This window comes from Gossypium hirsutum, chromosome D04 (genome assembly GCF_007990345.1).
Source record: "Gossypium hirsutum isolate 1008001.06 chromosome D04, Gossypium_hirsutum_v2.1, whole genome shotgun sequence".
NCBI classification, from domain to species: domain Eukaryota; kingdom Viridiplantae; phylum Streptophyta; class Magnoliopsida; order Malvales; family Malvaceae; genus Gossypium; species Gossypium hirsutum.
In genome coordinates, this window is record NC_053440.1 from 40,838,003 (window position 1) to 40,856,603 (window position 18,601).

General features: G+C 33.8%; 1 long non-coding RNA gene across 2 annotated transcripts; it reads right to left on the bottom strand.

The window, feature by feature from the left end:
• Window positions 1-11,130: 11,130 nt before the first annotated feature.
• On the bottom strand, window positions 11,131-18,129 carry LOC107899491 (uncharacterized). 2 transcript variants are annotated; one of them, XR_005912010.1, is made up of 10 exons: window positions 17,819-18,129; window positions 17,663-17,695; window positions 17,524-17,579; window positions 16,598-16,626; window positions 12,343-14,901; window positions 12,092-12,235; window positions 11,763-12,006; window positions 11,481-11,681; window positions 11,307-11,399; window positions 11,131-11,232 (listed from the first exon to the last, which is right to left on the bottom strand). It is a non-coding gene; the product is annotated as an uncharacterized lncRNA (long non-coding RNA). The 2 variants fall into 2 exon arrangements; XR_001684694.2 differs by lacking the exon at window positions 12,343-14,901.
• Between the last annotated feature and the right edge of the window lie 472 nt (window positions 18,130-18,601).

An 18,601-nucleotide genomic window follows, 5' to 3' on the forward strand; every position in this document is an offset into this window, starting at 1 on the left:
TTATGAAGAAAAACAGACATAAAGATAATTTACTCATAAAATTTTGGGTTATAAAACTTATATATATATAATACATAATGCATTTATGAAAACAAGGAAAATATAAATATATACATATAAAATATATTCATGCATTTACAAAAAAATGAAATATATAAGTATAATATAAAACGTGGAAAATATTTATAATAAGCTTTGAATGGAATATAAATATATGTGTATATATTACAAAAATGTATAAACATATAAAAATCATAGAATATGGGCAGACGTATAAATATTATGAAATATAAATGTGTATATATATATGTATAAAAAACTATGAAAATAAAATAATAATAAAGTAGGTATATAATATGTATATATATTAAAACGTTTAAAATATATATGTATATATATTAACATGCATATGCGCACATATATGTAGGTATAATAATAATAATATTATATTATATAATAATAATAACAAAATTAATAAAATAGACTAAAAACCTAAAATGAAAGATTAAGGATTAAATTGAAAATCAACATAATTTCAAAAAAATGAAGGGCCCAATTAAAAGGCGTGAATAACTCATAGGGCTCGAATGGGAAAATATCTCCATCCTTTGAAACGCGTCACTTTATTATGGCTAAATAAAATAAATAAATAAAATTCACAGTGGTATCACCTTCTCCCTTTTTTAAAATCGTAAATAAGTAAAAAATAATCGAAAAAGAAAAAAAAGAAAACAGTAAGCCACCTTTAAAAAACTGCCAATCGTTCTCCCTTTTTTTTTTTATTAATTCTCCTTTTTTTTTCTCAATGAAGGGAGAGGCCTCTATTTATAGCTGAGCCTCCCCAAATCCAATAGTACAGATCAATTACATCAACGGCTAAGATTAAAGGGTATCTACAAATTAAATCTCTAAGATTACAAAATCATATCTTGTAAGATTGTATATATCATATCTAAGATTGCATATATCATATCTAAGATTGCATATCATATCTAAGATTGTATATCCTCGAAAATTATGTTTCCATATGTGAGCCCGGGCTAAAATTGGGTATTACAGCTGCCCCTCTTTGCTCGTTGTCGTGTAACAGGAACAGAGCAAAAACCTTAGAAATAGCCAATTTTTGCCCGGTCACGCTGGATCTTGGTGCTCTTCTTCTTCAAGCAGCCACATTCATCCTACTGCATCTTCAGAGGTATAGGAATTGGTGTCTCGATCCACTCCACCGCAACATCGGAGAGATAGGATTTGTTCATTCAGTCTGCCTCACTACAACTTCAGGAGGATAAGACTTGTTTACTTAGTCTGCTTCACTGCAACTTCAGGGAAATAAGACTAGACGCGATCTGCTCTCTGCAACTTCAGAGAGATAAGATCCAAGATTTTGATCCGCTCCACTACAACTTTAGGGAGATAGGAGTATTAGCTCTAATCTGCTCCACTGCAACTTCGAGGAGATAAGATTTGCCATCTTCAGTATACCTTACTGCAACTTCAGGAAGATAAGACTTGGTTGCTGAGTTTGCTTCACTGCAACTTCAACCTACTCCGCTACTGCTCAGGGAGATAAGGCTTGGTGGCTTAAATCTGCTTCCCACTATCTTGGAAAGATAAGATTTGCCGACTTTGATCTGCTCCACTACTGCTTAGGGAAATAAGATCTACAATCTTCAACCTTCTCCGCTGCTGCTCAGAGAGACAAGACTTTGTGGCTTAAATCTGCTTCCCACTATCTTGGAAAGATTAGATTTGCCATCTTTGATCTGCTCCACTACTGCTTAGGGAGATAAGATCTACAATCTTCAATCTACTCCGCTGCTGCTCAGAGAGACAAAGCTTGGTGGCTTAAATATGCTTCCCACTATCTTGGAAAGATAAGATTTTACGTATTTGATCTGCTCCACTACTGCTTAGGGAGATAAGATCTACAATCTTCAACCTTCTCCGCTGCTGCTCAGAGAGACAAGACTTTGTGGCTTAAATCTGCTTCCCACTATCTTGGAAAGATAAGATTTGTCATCTTTGATCTGCTCCACTACTACTTAAGGAGATAAGATCTACAATCTTTAACCTTCTCCGCTGCTGCTCAGAGAGACAAGGCTTTGTGGCTTAAATCTGCTTCCTACTATCTTGGAAAGATAAGATTTGCCATCTTTAATCTACTCCACTACTGCTTAAGGAGATAAGATCTACAATCTTCAACCTACTCCGCTGCTACTCAGGGAGACAAGGCTTGGTGGCTTAAATCTACTTCCCACTATCTTGGAAAGATAAGATTTGTCGTCTTCGATCTACTCTACTACTACTTAGGGAGATAAGATCTACAATCTTTAACCTTTTCTGTTGCTGTTCAGAGAGACAAGGCTTTGTGGCTTAAATCTGCTTCCCACTATCTTGGAAAGATAAGATTTGCCATCTTTGATCTACTTCACTACTGCTTAGGGAGATAAGATCTACAATCTTCAACCTACTCCACTGTTGCTCAGGGAGACAAGGCTTGGTGGCTTAAATCTACTTTCCACTATCTTGGAAAGATAAGATTTGTCATCTTCGATCTGCTCCACTACTTCTTAGGGAGATAAGATCTATAATCTTCAACCTTCTCCGCTGCTGCTCAGAGAGACAAGGCTTTGTGGCTTAAATCTGCTTCCCACTATCTTGGAAAGATAAGATTTGCCATCTTTGATCTGCTCCACTACTGCTTAGGGAGATAAGATCTACAATCTTCAACCTACTCCGCTGCTGCTCAGGGAGACATGGCTTGGTGGCTTAAATCTGCTTCCCACTATCTTGGAAAGATAAGATTTGCCGTCTTTGATCTGCTTCACTACTGCTTAGGGAGATAAGATCTACAATCTTCAACCTACTCCGCTGCTGCTCAGGGAGACAAGGCTTGGCGGCTTAAATCTACTTCCCACTATCTTGGAAAGATAAGATTTGCCGTCTTCGATCTGCTCCACTACTTCTTAGGGAGATAAGATCTACAATCTTCAACCTTCTCCGCTGCTGCTCAGAGAGACAAGACTTTATGGCTTAAATCTGTTTCCTACTATCTTGGAAAGATAAGATTTGCCATCTTTGATCTGCTCCACTACTTCTTAGGGAGATAAGATCTACAATCTTTAATCTACTACACTGCTGCTCAGGGAGACAAGGCTTGGTGTTTCACCGGTTTGTTATCTGGGGAACATGACCTGTATAATTCATTTTATGAACCTAATCATGCCCAGTGATTAGGATGTCATGATCAGATGAGTCAAATGCTCCTAACTAGGTATGTATGAATAATGTTTACATGAATGCGGAATGTTTTTTTTTCTGACAGCAATCCTTCTTTATCATTGCTCGACATGTATTAAGGTTTTATCACTGACACCCCGTAACGCCTTCGCTCAGCTGGCATTTCCATTTAGTCAGATTGCCCCTACTGTAAACTTCAAAGTTCAATCCAGTAGGACACAAAATTTGTACCATTATTCTCCCACTACAACCCAAGGGTAGACATATACAGTTTCTTCTCAATTCACTCCTATCATAATTCAAGGCTATAAAATGTGAAGTTCTTTTGTCCTTTACACTATGCCTATGGTGTTGTACCAAAGGCTTATGCTCAAATGAAGGCTTTCTTCTCCGAGGGAACCTCTTCCTATTGCCTGGTGATCATTGTTTATTTAAGCCTTATCACCGACACGACATCTCGTTATTTTGCTTAATCGATGCTTTTTTACAACAAAATTCGAAGAGAAAGTCCTTATTTAGACTCTTCCTTCTCAAATTTCCAACCTTTAAACTTGGTGCATTCTAAACAATAGTCCTGTTTCAGGTTCCTGTATTATTTAGAAACTTCTAAAGTAATATGCAAAACTTCCCTTGTGAAAGTTTTATTAGTCCATTAATTATTATTCCAATGCAACATGCTTCCAAAAAGGTCATAACAATGGATAAGAAAAAAGTTAATTTTGAGCATAGCTCGAAAGGAATAGATTATCCAAAATAGTAAACAAAGAAATTGATTGGGAATATGTATCTTTGGAAATGAATGAAGTATTCCAAGAACAACAAATAGTATAAAAATTGGGTGCCCCAAATATCGTAGCTTGAGCTTCTCTATACAAACTTTCTAAAGACCATTCCGAGTTTGACATGTGTTTAGGAGATCTACAGTGCTTTGTCGATGCCCCAATATGTCGCCTATCCTTTCCTGTTAATTCAGGTATAGCAAGATCATCATATGCCCCAATAAAAATTTGAACTACTCTGATTACCTCATGCCCCATTCTGATCAAATATTTGAGCCGCCTTTTTCGGGTTTTCAACTCAAATCCTTTTTGGTCTCAAGGCGTCCTTTGCGGATTTTCACCTTGGCCTCTCCTTTTGCTTCTCTTTTCATTTTTCTTTCTTTTTCTTTTCTTTCTTTCTTTTCTTTTTTTTTTAAAAAAATTTGAATCTGAACTCATAGGATTAGGCATGTCCCTGTTATCCCTTCTGATCAAAATCGACACTTTTTAGATAAGGCCTTCCACATAAGATCTTTTCCAGCTTGGGATGAAGTTCTTTTTTGTGTGGAAAGGATCTTCTTCAATACCAGGTCCCTCTCAAAGAATTCTATAGGGCAGACCATTTTTGTGAGCTCGTATCATTTGCTTTTGGCACATATGACCATGATGAATAACTTTAAACATTCCTCTTCAATCGGAATTAATCCAAAAACTCATAGAGAAATAATCATGTCTTTAATAGGCAATACTGCAATGGACCTAGGAGAAAGGCATTGCCCCGGCGGAGTTTTTTTTTTTTGCGATATGGCATTAATCACGAATAGACTGCAAACCTTTGATATTGTGCTATTGTTCAAATTTAGTACATTGTCAGATATGATCTTTTTGGGGTTCCATACTGACATAGGATTCTTCACAAATTTGCTAACTGTTGACTTTGTGACATTGGCATATGAAGCAGCTTCCATTCATAAAATAACTGACGACCACAAAGATGAATCAAATACCGTCAGACTCTTTCGGCGAGATTGACCAAATGACCTTCATGCCCCATATAAGGAGAAGTCATGTATCCCAATGATTCTTTGTAGGGTAAGATCTGTTTCTCGACTTGTTCTACCATCCTTAACAAGTCCGGAAATAGGCTACAATCTATGTCGTCTTCAAAGTCATGAAATCCCTCTAAACACATGCCTCTCTCAAAAGGAAATTCTGAGCCTGTAGCAGCGTCACTTATGTTATTGATATCTAGGGACCCATAATAAATATAAAAGAATATACAAAAGAATGTATTTATGAATAACTATTTGTACAATATAATTATGAATGAAAGAATGATATGGAAGAAAATCCAAAAGAATGGAAGGACAATTATTTCAAAAAGAATGAAAAAATATTGGCTCAAAAATGAATAAAAAGATGTATTTTATTAGAATAATGACGTTCAGACATGAGCCTATTTCACAAAGGAATTTCTATCATTTTTAGGCTAAAAACAACAAAAATGTTCTGAACATTACTCTAAATAAGCTCTAAAAACTACAAGAATTTCTTTCACAGTCCAATTGCTTAGAACACTCCAGATTTATAAGGGCGGATATCTAACAAGGTCCCTTTTCATTTGTGTCCTCATATATGTTATTGATTTGAACACTTCCCATCATTATGTGTATATTTTTTTCCTCTTTAATTTCCTCACAAAGCTTCATCTCCTTGTCGTCCATCATGCCCTGAATCAATGCCTTGAATTTCACACTCTCTTGGGTCTCATGCCCCTTCTCGTGATGGAATTCACAATGGTTCCTTGTCTTTCCATGGTTTCCTCCTGAATAACTAATCCCATTCCTGCCCTCACGTCTACCCCGTTATCAATATGATTGGGTAGTGGATTTTCTGCGCTAAATGAGTCATCAAATCTGACAACACCCATGTTAATGAGTCTTTCAACCAGTTTCTTGAAGGCGGTGCAATTCTCTATTGAGTGCCCCGTAATTCTTGCGTGGTATTCACACTGAGCATTTGTGTTATACCATTTAGGAAATGGAGGCAACATTGGTTTCTGGTAGAAAAGGGACACGACATGCGCATTAAATAGGCTTTAATATAGCTCGCTATATGACATCGGTATAGACGTGAACTAAGGCTTTTCTGTATTTGCCTTCGTGTAAAATTCTCACTTTAAATGACTCTGATGGTTGGTGGTTTCTGTCTTTGGCCGGCCCATAGCGATTGGTTTTGAGTGGCCCTTGTTATATCGGCCTACATTATCCCCCTTATTCCCCTTTCTCTTTGGAGATTTTATAGTATCTGAGCATTCTACCCTCGCCTGTTTTATTTCTACTGGATTATCAAGAGCAATAGGATTGACTAAATTGTTCCTCAGATTGGATCTTAAGCCTATTGGGCAATTCATTGGTGTTAAGGTATTGGTCTGATATTGCTGGGATTTGATAGTAAGGGGTGCCCCTCATAGGCGAAGATATTCGATCCTCTTCTTCATTCGAGCGTTAAGATAAATCTCACGAACTCTTAAAAAAATGTCTCTTCTATCTCCTTTTTGCTCGATCCGGGCCGTAACTTGTTGCTCACTCATCCTCGTGATGCTCGTTGGCTTCTCTGTAAAAAGGTTTAGCAGCTCTCGAATAATCTTTGTCATCTTGAATCCTTGGGCAACGGAGCCATAGTCGTGTAGTCCTCCATTAAATTATCATCTTTCTCTTATCACAGGTTCTTGGACCATATTCGGACAACCATATTGTCATCCCCTTTATCAAGAAACCTATTTCCTTATGACAAGCTCTCTATTTAGCAATTGAACGTGAATCAACACCTCTTTTTTAAGATGAAAATGCAATGCAATCATAATAAAAAAAAGTTAGTACAAAGTAAAAGCAAATGAATAAAATACCTACTCGAGACACCACTAGGGTTTGGTGTAATTATTCCTAAGGTGGGCAACTAGGGTTCACTATATGTAGTTTGGCTCTAAGGTAAAGGTACTTGAACTAGCAGATTCCTCGATCCTCACCCATTTAGGCTCATACAGACCAAGTTCAGTTCAGGGGAATACATTTCCCTATGGCTGCACGGAGATGAAAATCTCACGAAGACATAGGTACGGATATATCCCGAAAGTAATCTGTTATCCTGCACGGAGGTGAAGACCTCACGAAGGAAATGGCTTCTCACTCCCACTTAAAAGGATATAATCGAGTGGTCATGTAATGCAATATGCAGAAACATCAAAATTCAAACCAATAAAGTAATTACAAACCGAAGCAATTATAATCATAACAAAAATGGACAAAATACAACAAAATGATCGTAAATTTAAACCAAGCTTTCGGGTGACCTCTAGGCATTCGGTGTGATTCTACCTAGGGTAGGCTCTTAAGGCTCACTATATGCTGTTCGGTTCTAAAGTAAGGGTACCCGAACCAGCAGATTCCTCTATCTTCACCCATTATAGGCTCATATAGATCAAGTCCGGTTCAGGGGAACACATTTTCCCTATGACTATACGGAGATGATAATCTCATGAAGGCATAGGTACCGATGTATTCCGAAAGCGATCCACTATCCTATACGGAGGTGAAAACCTCACGAAGGAATAGTTTCTCACTCCCACTTAGAAGGGTAAAATCATTCAACTAATGTAATGAATAATGCAAAGATCAATTAAGCAAGAAAATGAATGAATGCACAATGATCTCATGATTTTTTTTAAAAATTTATTTTCTCGACAATAAGACAAAAATTAATCAACTTTTTGGCTCGACTCTCATATGTGTCCCTAGTGGAGTCGCCTAGCTGTCGAAACCATTTTTTGAAAAATAAAAGTTTTAGGTTGTCGACTTTAAAAAATGAAAATTGGGAGTCGCCACCAATCTTTTATTACGATGTGATTGGATCACCTAAAAAAACGGCTTTGGTCTACGAGTTTTAGAAAAACGGATTCGGGAGTCAGTTACGTACGAGGAAGGATTAGCACCCTCGTAACGCCCAAAATTGGTACCTAGTTAATTAATTAATGTCTTAATGTCAAAATTTTGAAAAATATAATCCTTAGCAAAAACTTAAAACGTTACTTATTAAGACCCTTATCATTTCGAAGAAAGAAAATGTCACACCCAATGTGTTAGGGCACAACATTCTAATTTCCTCAAACATGAATTAGTCTAAAACTCGTGTAATAAAAATTTAAAAGAATATTCATTTGTTTAAGATTTAAGAAATCGTGGCCCAATACGTTAGGGAACAATTCCTCAAAATCCCAAACTTGAAATATTTCCTTTATTATTATTTTTTCAAAAAATCTTTGTCTCGAGAAATCAATACGTCACATCCAATACGTTAGGATACAACATATTTAACTCCCCAACAACAGGCTTTTTATTTTATATATTTTTTATTAATGAGCAACTCTCGATCGTTGGATTTAACGAAGAAAATCGGAACCTAATATGTTAGGGCCCAATTTCCTTCAAAATCCTAAATACGAGTGTTATCTCAATTTTGAAAATTTTAAAATCGAAAAAAAATGATGTGATGCTACATTAAATATAAAATGTAATAATAAATACAACAATGGCATAGAAATAAATGAAATTAATGTACATAAACAACGACATATAAAATATCAAATGAATATAAATGAAAACATAAATCAATAAGCAAATTAAGGAAATAAACAAAAATATATATAAAGAGAAAAAGGTACAAAATACATATACATTTGAAATTATGAAGAATAAAAGACTTAAAGATAATTTACTCATAAAATTTTGGGTTATAAAACTTATATATATATATAAAATACATAATGCATTTATGAAAACAAGGAAAATATAAATATATACATATAAAATATATTCATGCATTTACAAAAAAATGAAATATATAAGTATAATATAAAACGTGGAAAATATTTATAATAAGCTTTGAATGGAGTATAAATATATATGTATATATTACAAAAATGTATAAACATATAAAAATCATAGAATATGGGCATACGTATAAATATTATGAAATATAAATGTGTATATATATATATATGTATAAAAAACTATGAAAATAAAATAATAATAAAGTAGGTATATAATATGTATATATTTTAAAACGTTTAAAATATATATGTATATATATTAACATGCATATGCGCACATATATGTAGGTATAATAATAATATTATATAATATAATAATAATAACAAAATTAATAAAATAGACTAAAAACCTAAAATGAAAGATTAAGGATTAAATTGAAAATCAACATAATTTCAAAAAAATGAAGGGCCCAATTAAAAGGCGTGAATAACTCATAGGGCTCGAATGGGAAAATATCTCCATCCTTTGAAACGTGTCATTTTATTAGGGCTAAATAAAATAAATAAATAAAATTCACAGTGGTATCACCTTCTCCCTTTTTTAAAATCGTAAAAAAGTAAAAAATAATCGAAAAAGAAAAAAAAGAAAATAGTAAGCCACCTTTAAAAAACTGCCAATCGTTCTCCTTTTTTTTTATTGATTCTCCTTTTTCTTTCTCAATGAAAGAAGAGGCCTCTATTTATAGCTGAGCCTCCCCAAATCCAACGGTACAGATCAATTACATCAACGACTAAGATTAAAGGGTATCTACAAATTAAATCTCTAAGATTATAAAATCATATCTTCTAAGATTGTATATATCATATCTAAGATTGCATATATCATATCTAAGATTGCATATCATATCTAAGATTGTATATCCTCGAAAATTATGTTTCCATATGTGAGCCCGGGCTAAAATTGGGTATTACAACTGCGTCACTAACTTTAGTGGCGTTTTTAGAAATAAACGCTGCTAAAGACCAAGACCTTTAGCGGCGCTTTCGCCACAAATGCCTCTAAAGGCCATGGTCTTTAGTGGCGCTTTTCAGACAAACGCCGCTAAAGACCATGACCTTTAGCGGCGCTTATTCGGAAAACGCCACTAAAGACCATGACCTTTTAGCGGCGCATTTCCTGCAAACGTCGCTAAAGACCCTAATCTTTAACGACGCTTTTACAGAAAACGCAGCTAAATACCCTGATCTTTAGCGGCGCTTTTCTCGCAAACGCCGCTAAAGACCATTATCTTTAGCGACGCTTTTACCACAAATGCCGCTAAAGATCATTATCTTTAGCGACGCTTTTACCACAAACGCCGCTAAAGACCATTATCTTTAGCGGAGCTTTTTTTTAAAACGCCACTAATTTTGACAGATTTGTAAAAGAAATTTTTTTATATTTTCAGCCCTACTGTAAAAACAAATTAGAAGAAACCAAATCTAAACCAACCGAAAGCAATAAATCTATATAATATTTAAAATTAAACGAATAATATATAATAAATATCAATAAATAAAATAAAATTCGTATTATTCTTACAAAAAAATTAAAAGCTAAACTGATAATTAAAAGTCAAAATTGAAGTATATTTACACGATAGTCTAAGACGGCGGTTGTTGCGACTGCTGAAATATCTTCATCATACTCTGAAGCTGCTACTGGAGTTCATTGAACTTTTTATGCTGCTCTGTTTCCCTCGCTGTAGCCTCTACTTCCCTCGTTGCAGCCTCTGCTTCTCTCGTTGCCGCATCTGCTTTAAGCAGCTGCTTGGGTTCTTCATACTTTCGTTGAACCTCAGCTTCTCTCGTTGCTGCATCTGCTTTAAGTTGTGTAATTTGCTCAACTATTGTCACTTGCATCTAAGCCATCTGGTCTCTTAACCTCTAAACTTCAGCTTGAGCCTGACTCCCCGAAGGCATGTATTGTTGCGAGCTGGATCCAAAATATTGGGATGGGTTAACAAAAGATCCTTGAAATCGAACCCTACCATACCTTTCAGGACCCAAAACTTCAGTGATAATCCGGTTATCAATGTCGTCAATATGAACAGAACTATCACTCGAAGAAATCACTTCGTACTTCGCCTTTTTATCCTTTAGTTTTTCCTAAAAAATAAATCACATAGTTAGGAACGCAATATATATTAAAAAAACAAATGCAACATAACTTACAATATTTGCATTACAATAAATGAAATAAACCATTAGAAAATAAACACTATAAATAATTAAAACAAGTCAAATTGTATTAAGCAAACGTACCATAATTTCTGCAGCTTCAGTAGTCATAGGGTTTCCATCTTTCTTCCTATGTGTCATGTCAAAAAGTCGAAGGCGTCCAACTTTTTGACCGAAAGACAGTTCCTACAATACAGTAGTAAAAATATTATTTGATAGAAAGTAATAAATATCTGACAATATTAAAAAATTCAAAATACCTCGGCCTGAGCTACACAAGCAAAACTTCTCGAGCCAGCTGTGTAAGTGAATTTTTGTTTCTGCCTACTACTTTTTCCAACTTGCTCACGATCCTACGTTATGAAATTATTAGTACGTTAATTAGTAAATACTATAAACCAAAATAATTACAAGATTTTTGTAGTAACACATACCTGTCCTTTCTTCGGAGTCCAAAATCTAACGACCTCTTCCCACTGGTACCTCAGCATTCCCGATGGGACATTTTGTAAGCTCTCGTCGAGTGTTGTTTTGGTCTTAAAGTAGTCTCTCTTTAAAGTGCTCTTATGGTCTCTCCATCTTTTTCCCAATGCCTTCTTTACATAAGCATCGGAGACCTATAGAGCAAATCTCGCCTACAAAAAAAACAAGTTAAGAAATTAAATATAAATGAAACTTAAACCCAAGTACTATAAATGACACTAACGTTTTGTTACCTTAATCTGATCGAGAGCTTGGTTTTTGTTACCCTCGGGCATTTTATGCCATGACTCGTAGTTAATAGGCAACATATTTGCATTTCGTGCTAGAATGCCCAAGTACCCAGCTAGAAGGCGAGCTTCTAATCCAACAGGCTGACCAAAGCTATTACTGCATACTTGGACACGCTCGACAGGATCTAGCTCGTATAAATCCTTAGTAGCGTACGTCCTCAAACTCTCCGCGTCCGACCAGTTTCAACTGAAAAATGTTATATTGTAATATAAGAATTTTAAAAATAAATAAACAAAAAGTCAACACGAATGTAAATTAAATGTTAATTTACTTTGAACTTCTATTGGTTCTTCAGGTGTAGTCGGGACATTCGAAGATCCAACAGTAGTCTGTTGTTCAGTGATGTTTGTTTCCGCCGAGTTTGGAGTACCTTGAACAATGCTTAGCTCTCGCACTTTCCTTCTACGCATTTTATCTGCAATACAAATAAAATAGTTGAAAACTTAGTATACAATTACAACAATAATAGCACATATAAAATAGTCGAAATATATAATAAGACCAATATTTGTTTGTACTCACTATGTTAAAAATATGTTCAGCAATCGATCCTTCTGGATAACGCTTGTTGCGACAGTAAGACTTTAATTTGGATAGGAAACTAAAACATGATATGCAACATTATGAAAAGTTGTAACTTATGTACTATAGGTGAATGAAGGAAAATTTTAAAAATTTTAATTAACACATTTCTATGGGATACATCCATCGATAGAAAACAGGTCTGCCAAGAATTGCTTCATTCGGGAGATGGATTATCAAGTGAACCATAATTGTGAAGAAGGAAGGTGGGAAAATTTTCTCCATGTTGCATAAAGTCAAATCGGCTCGATCCTGTACCTTCTGAAGTTCTTGAACATCCAAAACTTTGCCATAAATGGCTTTCATTATATTGGATAGTTCAATTATACAAGATGTCACCTTCTTCGAAATACAACATCGTAGAGTAACTGGCAGTAAATATTGCATTAAGATGTGATAGTCATGTGATTTTAGCGAATATAGTCTTCGATCTTTAACACTAACATATTGAGATATATTTGATGCATATGCATCTGGAACCTTTATATCATTCAACACCATGTAAAACAGTTCTTTCTCCGCCTTGGACATCGAGAAAATAAAAGGCGACAACTGATATTTCCCATTCGAAAGTGGATTCGGATGAAGATCAATTCAAATTCCCATCTAAACTAAATCAAGTCGACTCTGAAGATTGTCTTTTGATTTCCGTCTACATTCAAAATTGTACCGACAATGTTCTTGCAGACATTTTTCTCAATATGCATAACATCAAGATTGTGTCGTAAAAGGTGGTGCTCTCAATAAGGCAACTCAAAAAAAATACTTCTTTTTTTCCACAAGTCTGCCTCATTAGGATCATCCTCTTCATCGGAGTCATCATCAGCTTTATCATTTGATCTTCTATTTCTTTGCGTGTTTGCTGGTTGGTTCATATTTCCATAACTGAAATTCATATCTTCCAACGTTAACAAGATTTCAGATCCACTTATCTGTGAAGGAGCTTCTCTGAACTCTTCAGTACCGTCAAATGCTGAACTCTGAAATCTAAATCTATGATTTTCTGGTAACCACCGACGGTGCCCCATGTAAGAGAACTTCTTCCCATTGTATAACCATCGCGAACATGTTTGTGCAGCACAACAAGGACACGCATAACGACCATTGGTACTCCAACCGGATAAATTAGCATAAGCGGGGAAGTCATTAATGGTCCACATCAATGCTACACGTAAATTAAAATTCTTCTTTCTCAGCACATCTATGTCTCAACACCAGCCCATAATTGTTTTAACTCTTCAAAAAGTGGCTGTAAATAAATGTCGATATCATTCCTAGGCCCTTTCTCTCCATGGATAATCATAGATAAGATAAGGGAAGATTGCTTCATGCAAATCCACGGAGGCAGATTGTAAGGAACAAGCACTATTGGCCAAGTACTATACGCAGTACTCATGATCTTGTAAGAATTAAATCCATCAAATGCTAGGCCAAGCCTCACACTCCTAGGATCGCTTGCAAAGCTTGGAAATTTATTGTCAAATGATTTCCAAGCTAAAGAATCTGTCGGATGCCTTAATAATCCATCATCGGTTTGTCCATCATGGTGCCACGTCATTGACTCCGCTGCCTTTGACGACATGAAGAGCCTTTGAAGCCTTGGTATCAGCGAAAAATACCGCAAAATCTTGACCGACTTTTTTCTTGGTTGTGCATCATTTTCATCGTCGTTCCCATCTTCTATGTTTCTATTTATCCAACATGATTGGCCGCATACATGACAGCACTGTTGGTTTCTCCGATCGCCCTAACACAACATGCAGTCATTCGGGCAAGTATGGATTTTGGTGTACCCAAGACCTAAATATTTTATCATTTTCTTCATATCTTTGCATGATTGAGGGATTTTTGCAAACAGAAACATCTCTCTCAAAAACTCTAACAGCATTGTCAAAGAGTTTCCGGTCCACCATCCCAAACATTTTAACTGAAAAAGACGAATACAGAAAGACAATTTTGAGAATTTTGATTCCTCATACAGTTCTTCGTTCATGTCATTAAGTAGCGCGTAGAACTTCGCCGCTTCTCCATCCGGCTCTTCATGATGTACACTTCTTTTGGGTTCAGTAAAAGCATTTCCACCGAGATTACAATCATCAGATGCCACAAAGTCGGCTGGGAATGACTGTAAACCATGATTATGAATATTAAATGCATCCCGCAACATCCCTTCCATGTCATCCCCTCTAACAGACTAATGGTAAGCAATACTATCATAAGATACATCCATCCTTGAAGAGGAAGTACTAGGCGGGCATTCTCCATGAAAAAGCCATTGTTTATAACCCCGAACAAACCCATCAACAATTAGATGCTCGTATACAACTTCACGATAATGCCAGTTTATGTTGACACACTTCTTACACGGGCAAAGAATCATGTTCTCTTGGCTTACATATTGAAATGCAAAATTTAGAAAAGTCTGTACTCCATTTCGATAACCGTCGCTTACCGTTGACAAATTCATCCAAGACCGGTCCATTTCTTATTTCTTGAAGTCTGATTTTCACCAAAAATTACAAGGGTAAGTTGTTCAGTGGTAAGTATAAATGAGTTATGTAAGTATACAATATGATATATATTTATGTATTAAGTAAATTATGTAAGTTATGTACATGTATAAGTTATGTAAGTTATGTATTAAGTAAGCTATGTAACTTGTGTATTATGTAAGTTATGTAAGTTATCAAAGTAATGTATCTTATGTAAGTTGTAAGTTATTATGTATTATGTAAGTTATGTAAGTTATGTATTATGTAGGTTATGTAAGATATTTAAGTTATGTAAGTTTTGTATTATGTAAGTTATGTAAGTTATGTATGCTATGTATTATGTAAGTTGTTATGTTATTATGTAAGTTATACAAGTTTATATATAAGCTTGTAGATAACTTATGTAAGTTAATATGTAAGTAATGTATTATGTAAGTTTATATAAAAAATTTATATAAGTTATGTATTATGTAAGGTAACATGTAAGTTATGTATTATGTAAGTTTACATATAATTTTATGTGATAGTTATGTAAGTTTATATAAATATTAACAAGTTATGTAAGTTCTTGTACATAAAAATTTTGGTTATGTAAGATATGTATGATGTAAGTATAGCACTTTTATGTATCTTATTTATAATTATTTTTAAAATTATAATATATTTTAACAAGTTATGTAAGTAATGTAATATATACTTAAATTTTAGTAAGTAATGTATTTAAGTAACATATTTAAGTAATAAATTTAAACAAATTTTAGTAAGTAATGTATTTGAGTAGCATATTTAAGTAATAAATTTAACCAAATTTTAGTAAGTAGTGTATTTAAGTAATTTATTTAAGTAATATATTCAAGTAATATATTAAAGTAAATTTTAGTAAAAAATATGTTTTAGTAAGTAATGTAAGTCATGTAAAATATACTTAAAAATATATATTTAAGTCATGTAAGATATAAATTTTAAAAAATTATATATTAAAATTATATATATATTAGTAATAAGTATAAAGAAAATTGTAAAAATATATTGAAAATATAATAAATATTGAAAATATATATTAACTTTAAAATATATATATTAATAAGTTGTTTATATTAAACATGCAATCAAGTAATAATTCATTGACAATTCATTATATAATCAATTTATTAAACATTCAATCAATTAACTTACAAAATTTGATAATTCATTGACATTCAATCAATTAATCGATCAATTAATTGAATAATCATAGATTATTAAACATTAACATTCAATCGCATAAATGAGATCTAACGTCGATAATTTATTAATTGACATAAAATTGAAAATCGATCATTTGTTCGCTTTAAACCGAATCCACTATTCGCCCATAATTTATTCAATTACTCAAATATATAAAGTGATTTAAGAATTTTAATCATTTGCGTCACTGTTTTTGCTAGGGTAAAAAATATGTACAAGAATTACAATCATAATTTATACCTTGTAGTTATGGAAAAATTTTGCAAAGTAACATGCAAATTGAGCTACCAACATATAAATAAAAAATGATAATTAAAACCGATACCCACAGCTTAAAAAAATCTTAATTAAAACTCCCTTTTAAAACTCAAAAATAATAATTAAAGTATAAAGCTAAAATATAACAAAATCCAAAATTTAAAGATTTGGAGGTGTTTTTTTAAGAAAACTAAGGTGGGAAACATAGGAATAAATACCTCAATTTCCTCGACTTCGAAGCAAACTACTGCAAAAAATAAAAATAAAAAGGAAAACATAAGTAAACTAGTACCAAATAAACAGGAAAAAATTAAAACAAGGAAAAAGAAAAGTATTTAACTAAATTACAATTTCTTAAAACAACTCTAAATCCATCTCCCTCAACTTAATTATTCGTTATGGATTCATTTCATTCAACCCCAACACCTTCAACCCTTGTGATAATTGCTTCTCCATTACTGCTAGTCTTTCTTGTCTTTTACCTATGGATATCAAAATCTAACCCTTATTTTTGACTCCTTATTTTTAAATGCAAAATAACAGTAAGGCTATGACTCCTTATTTGTGATAATTATGATTTTTGTTTTTGCAACAGACATGCCGACCAGAAAACATGATGTTAGGCACCTATCACTACACCAAATCAGGGTTTTATATTTTATATAAAACCATAGAAAAATAAAAATAATTTCAAAACCATACATATTCGAATGGATTGGATTATTATTTATGAGGTCTGATCAGAATTACTGCTTGGCAGTGGATCTGTCATTTGCTGTTCTTTTCTTACATGTTCTTTTCAAAACCATACATACATTTGTTGTTTTCATACATACATTTCAAAACCATACATGATGAACGGCCAAGTTATTTTGATCCAATTACTAAATCTTACAACTTCGCAGTAACTGAATCATCATCCTAAATTCAATGTTGGTGTAGCGTTTCTATAACCCAGAAAACTAAGAATTCACGCAACATACATATAAAATGCCCAAACATATAATTAAACAATTGTCTGTGATACGTTCATATGCAGAAGGTAATTTACGTTGCCTAAAATCAATTAAATGATATGAAATTAAGACATCCACTAAAAACATTTCCAGAAAAACAATTTCAACAGTGACGAAAACCACTGTACCTGCAAGACGATGAAGAAAACTACTTTCAGCAGTGAAATGAAATAAATCGTAAACCCTACATTGAAAAACATAACATCAGTTCCTAACCCTATAATGAAACCATTCCCAAATAGAAGTAAAAACAAACAATTAGAGCACCTGTAGGACAATGAACTGAAACAAACGAAAACCCTAAACAAAGAGAAGAGATTTTTTTTTAAATTAAGGAACATCAACGAATAAGAAACAAAAAAATATTAAGAAATACAAGAAAACCCAAATGATTACATATGCAGAATCAAAACAAAATCGAACCTTTAGAACTTTGGAAAATGTTCACTTTTGAGGGCTATTTTGCGACGTTCGTCTTCTCTGTAAGGAGGTTTTTAAAAATATATATAATATGAAGATTTCCTATGGTAATTCTGCAAGAAATCGGACGCAAGAAGATTTCCAAACACTAAGCAATACACAATTTGAAAATCGGAGGCAAGAAATCGCAGAAAGGAGGCAAATTAGAGATTTGGGGCTGATGAATTTGGGGCTGGGGGAAGATTGCTTCGGGGGTATACCCCAAAATTGTTTTCATTAAGCGAAACGGTGCCGCATTGGGAAAATCTAAGAAATGGTCAAGGCGTTTTTTTACAAAACGCCAGTATTTAATTTCTTTGCAGTACAAAAACGGCGACACATCGGTGAATTTATAAATCCTTTGCGGCGTTTTTTAAAAATGCCACCATTCATTTTTTTCCAGTACAGAAACGGAGCCGTATATGTTCAGTTTTATAAAAACATTGCGGCGTTTTAGTAAAAAATGCCACTATAAAATATTTCCAACTCCGAAATGGCGCCGCATTGTGAAAATGTATTAAATATTTCCGGCGTTTTCTCAAAAAACGCTAGTATCCAAATTTTTTCACTAAAGAAACGGCGTCGCATTGAGAGACTTAATAAATCATTTGTGGTGTTTTCCTAAAAAACGCCACTATCCAATTTTATTTCCAGTACATAAACGACGCCAATCAGGAAATTTAATAAATCATTTGCGGCGTTTCCGTAAAAAACGCCACTATCAATTTTTTTCAAATACGGAAACGG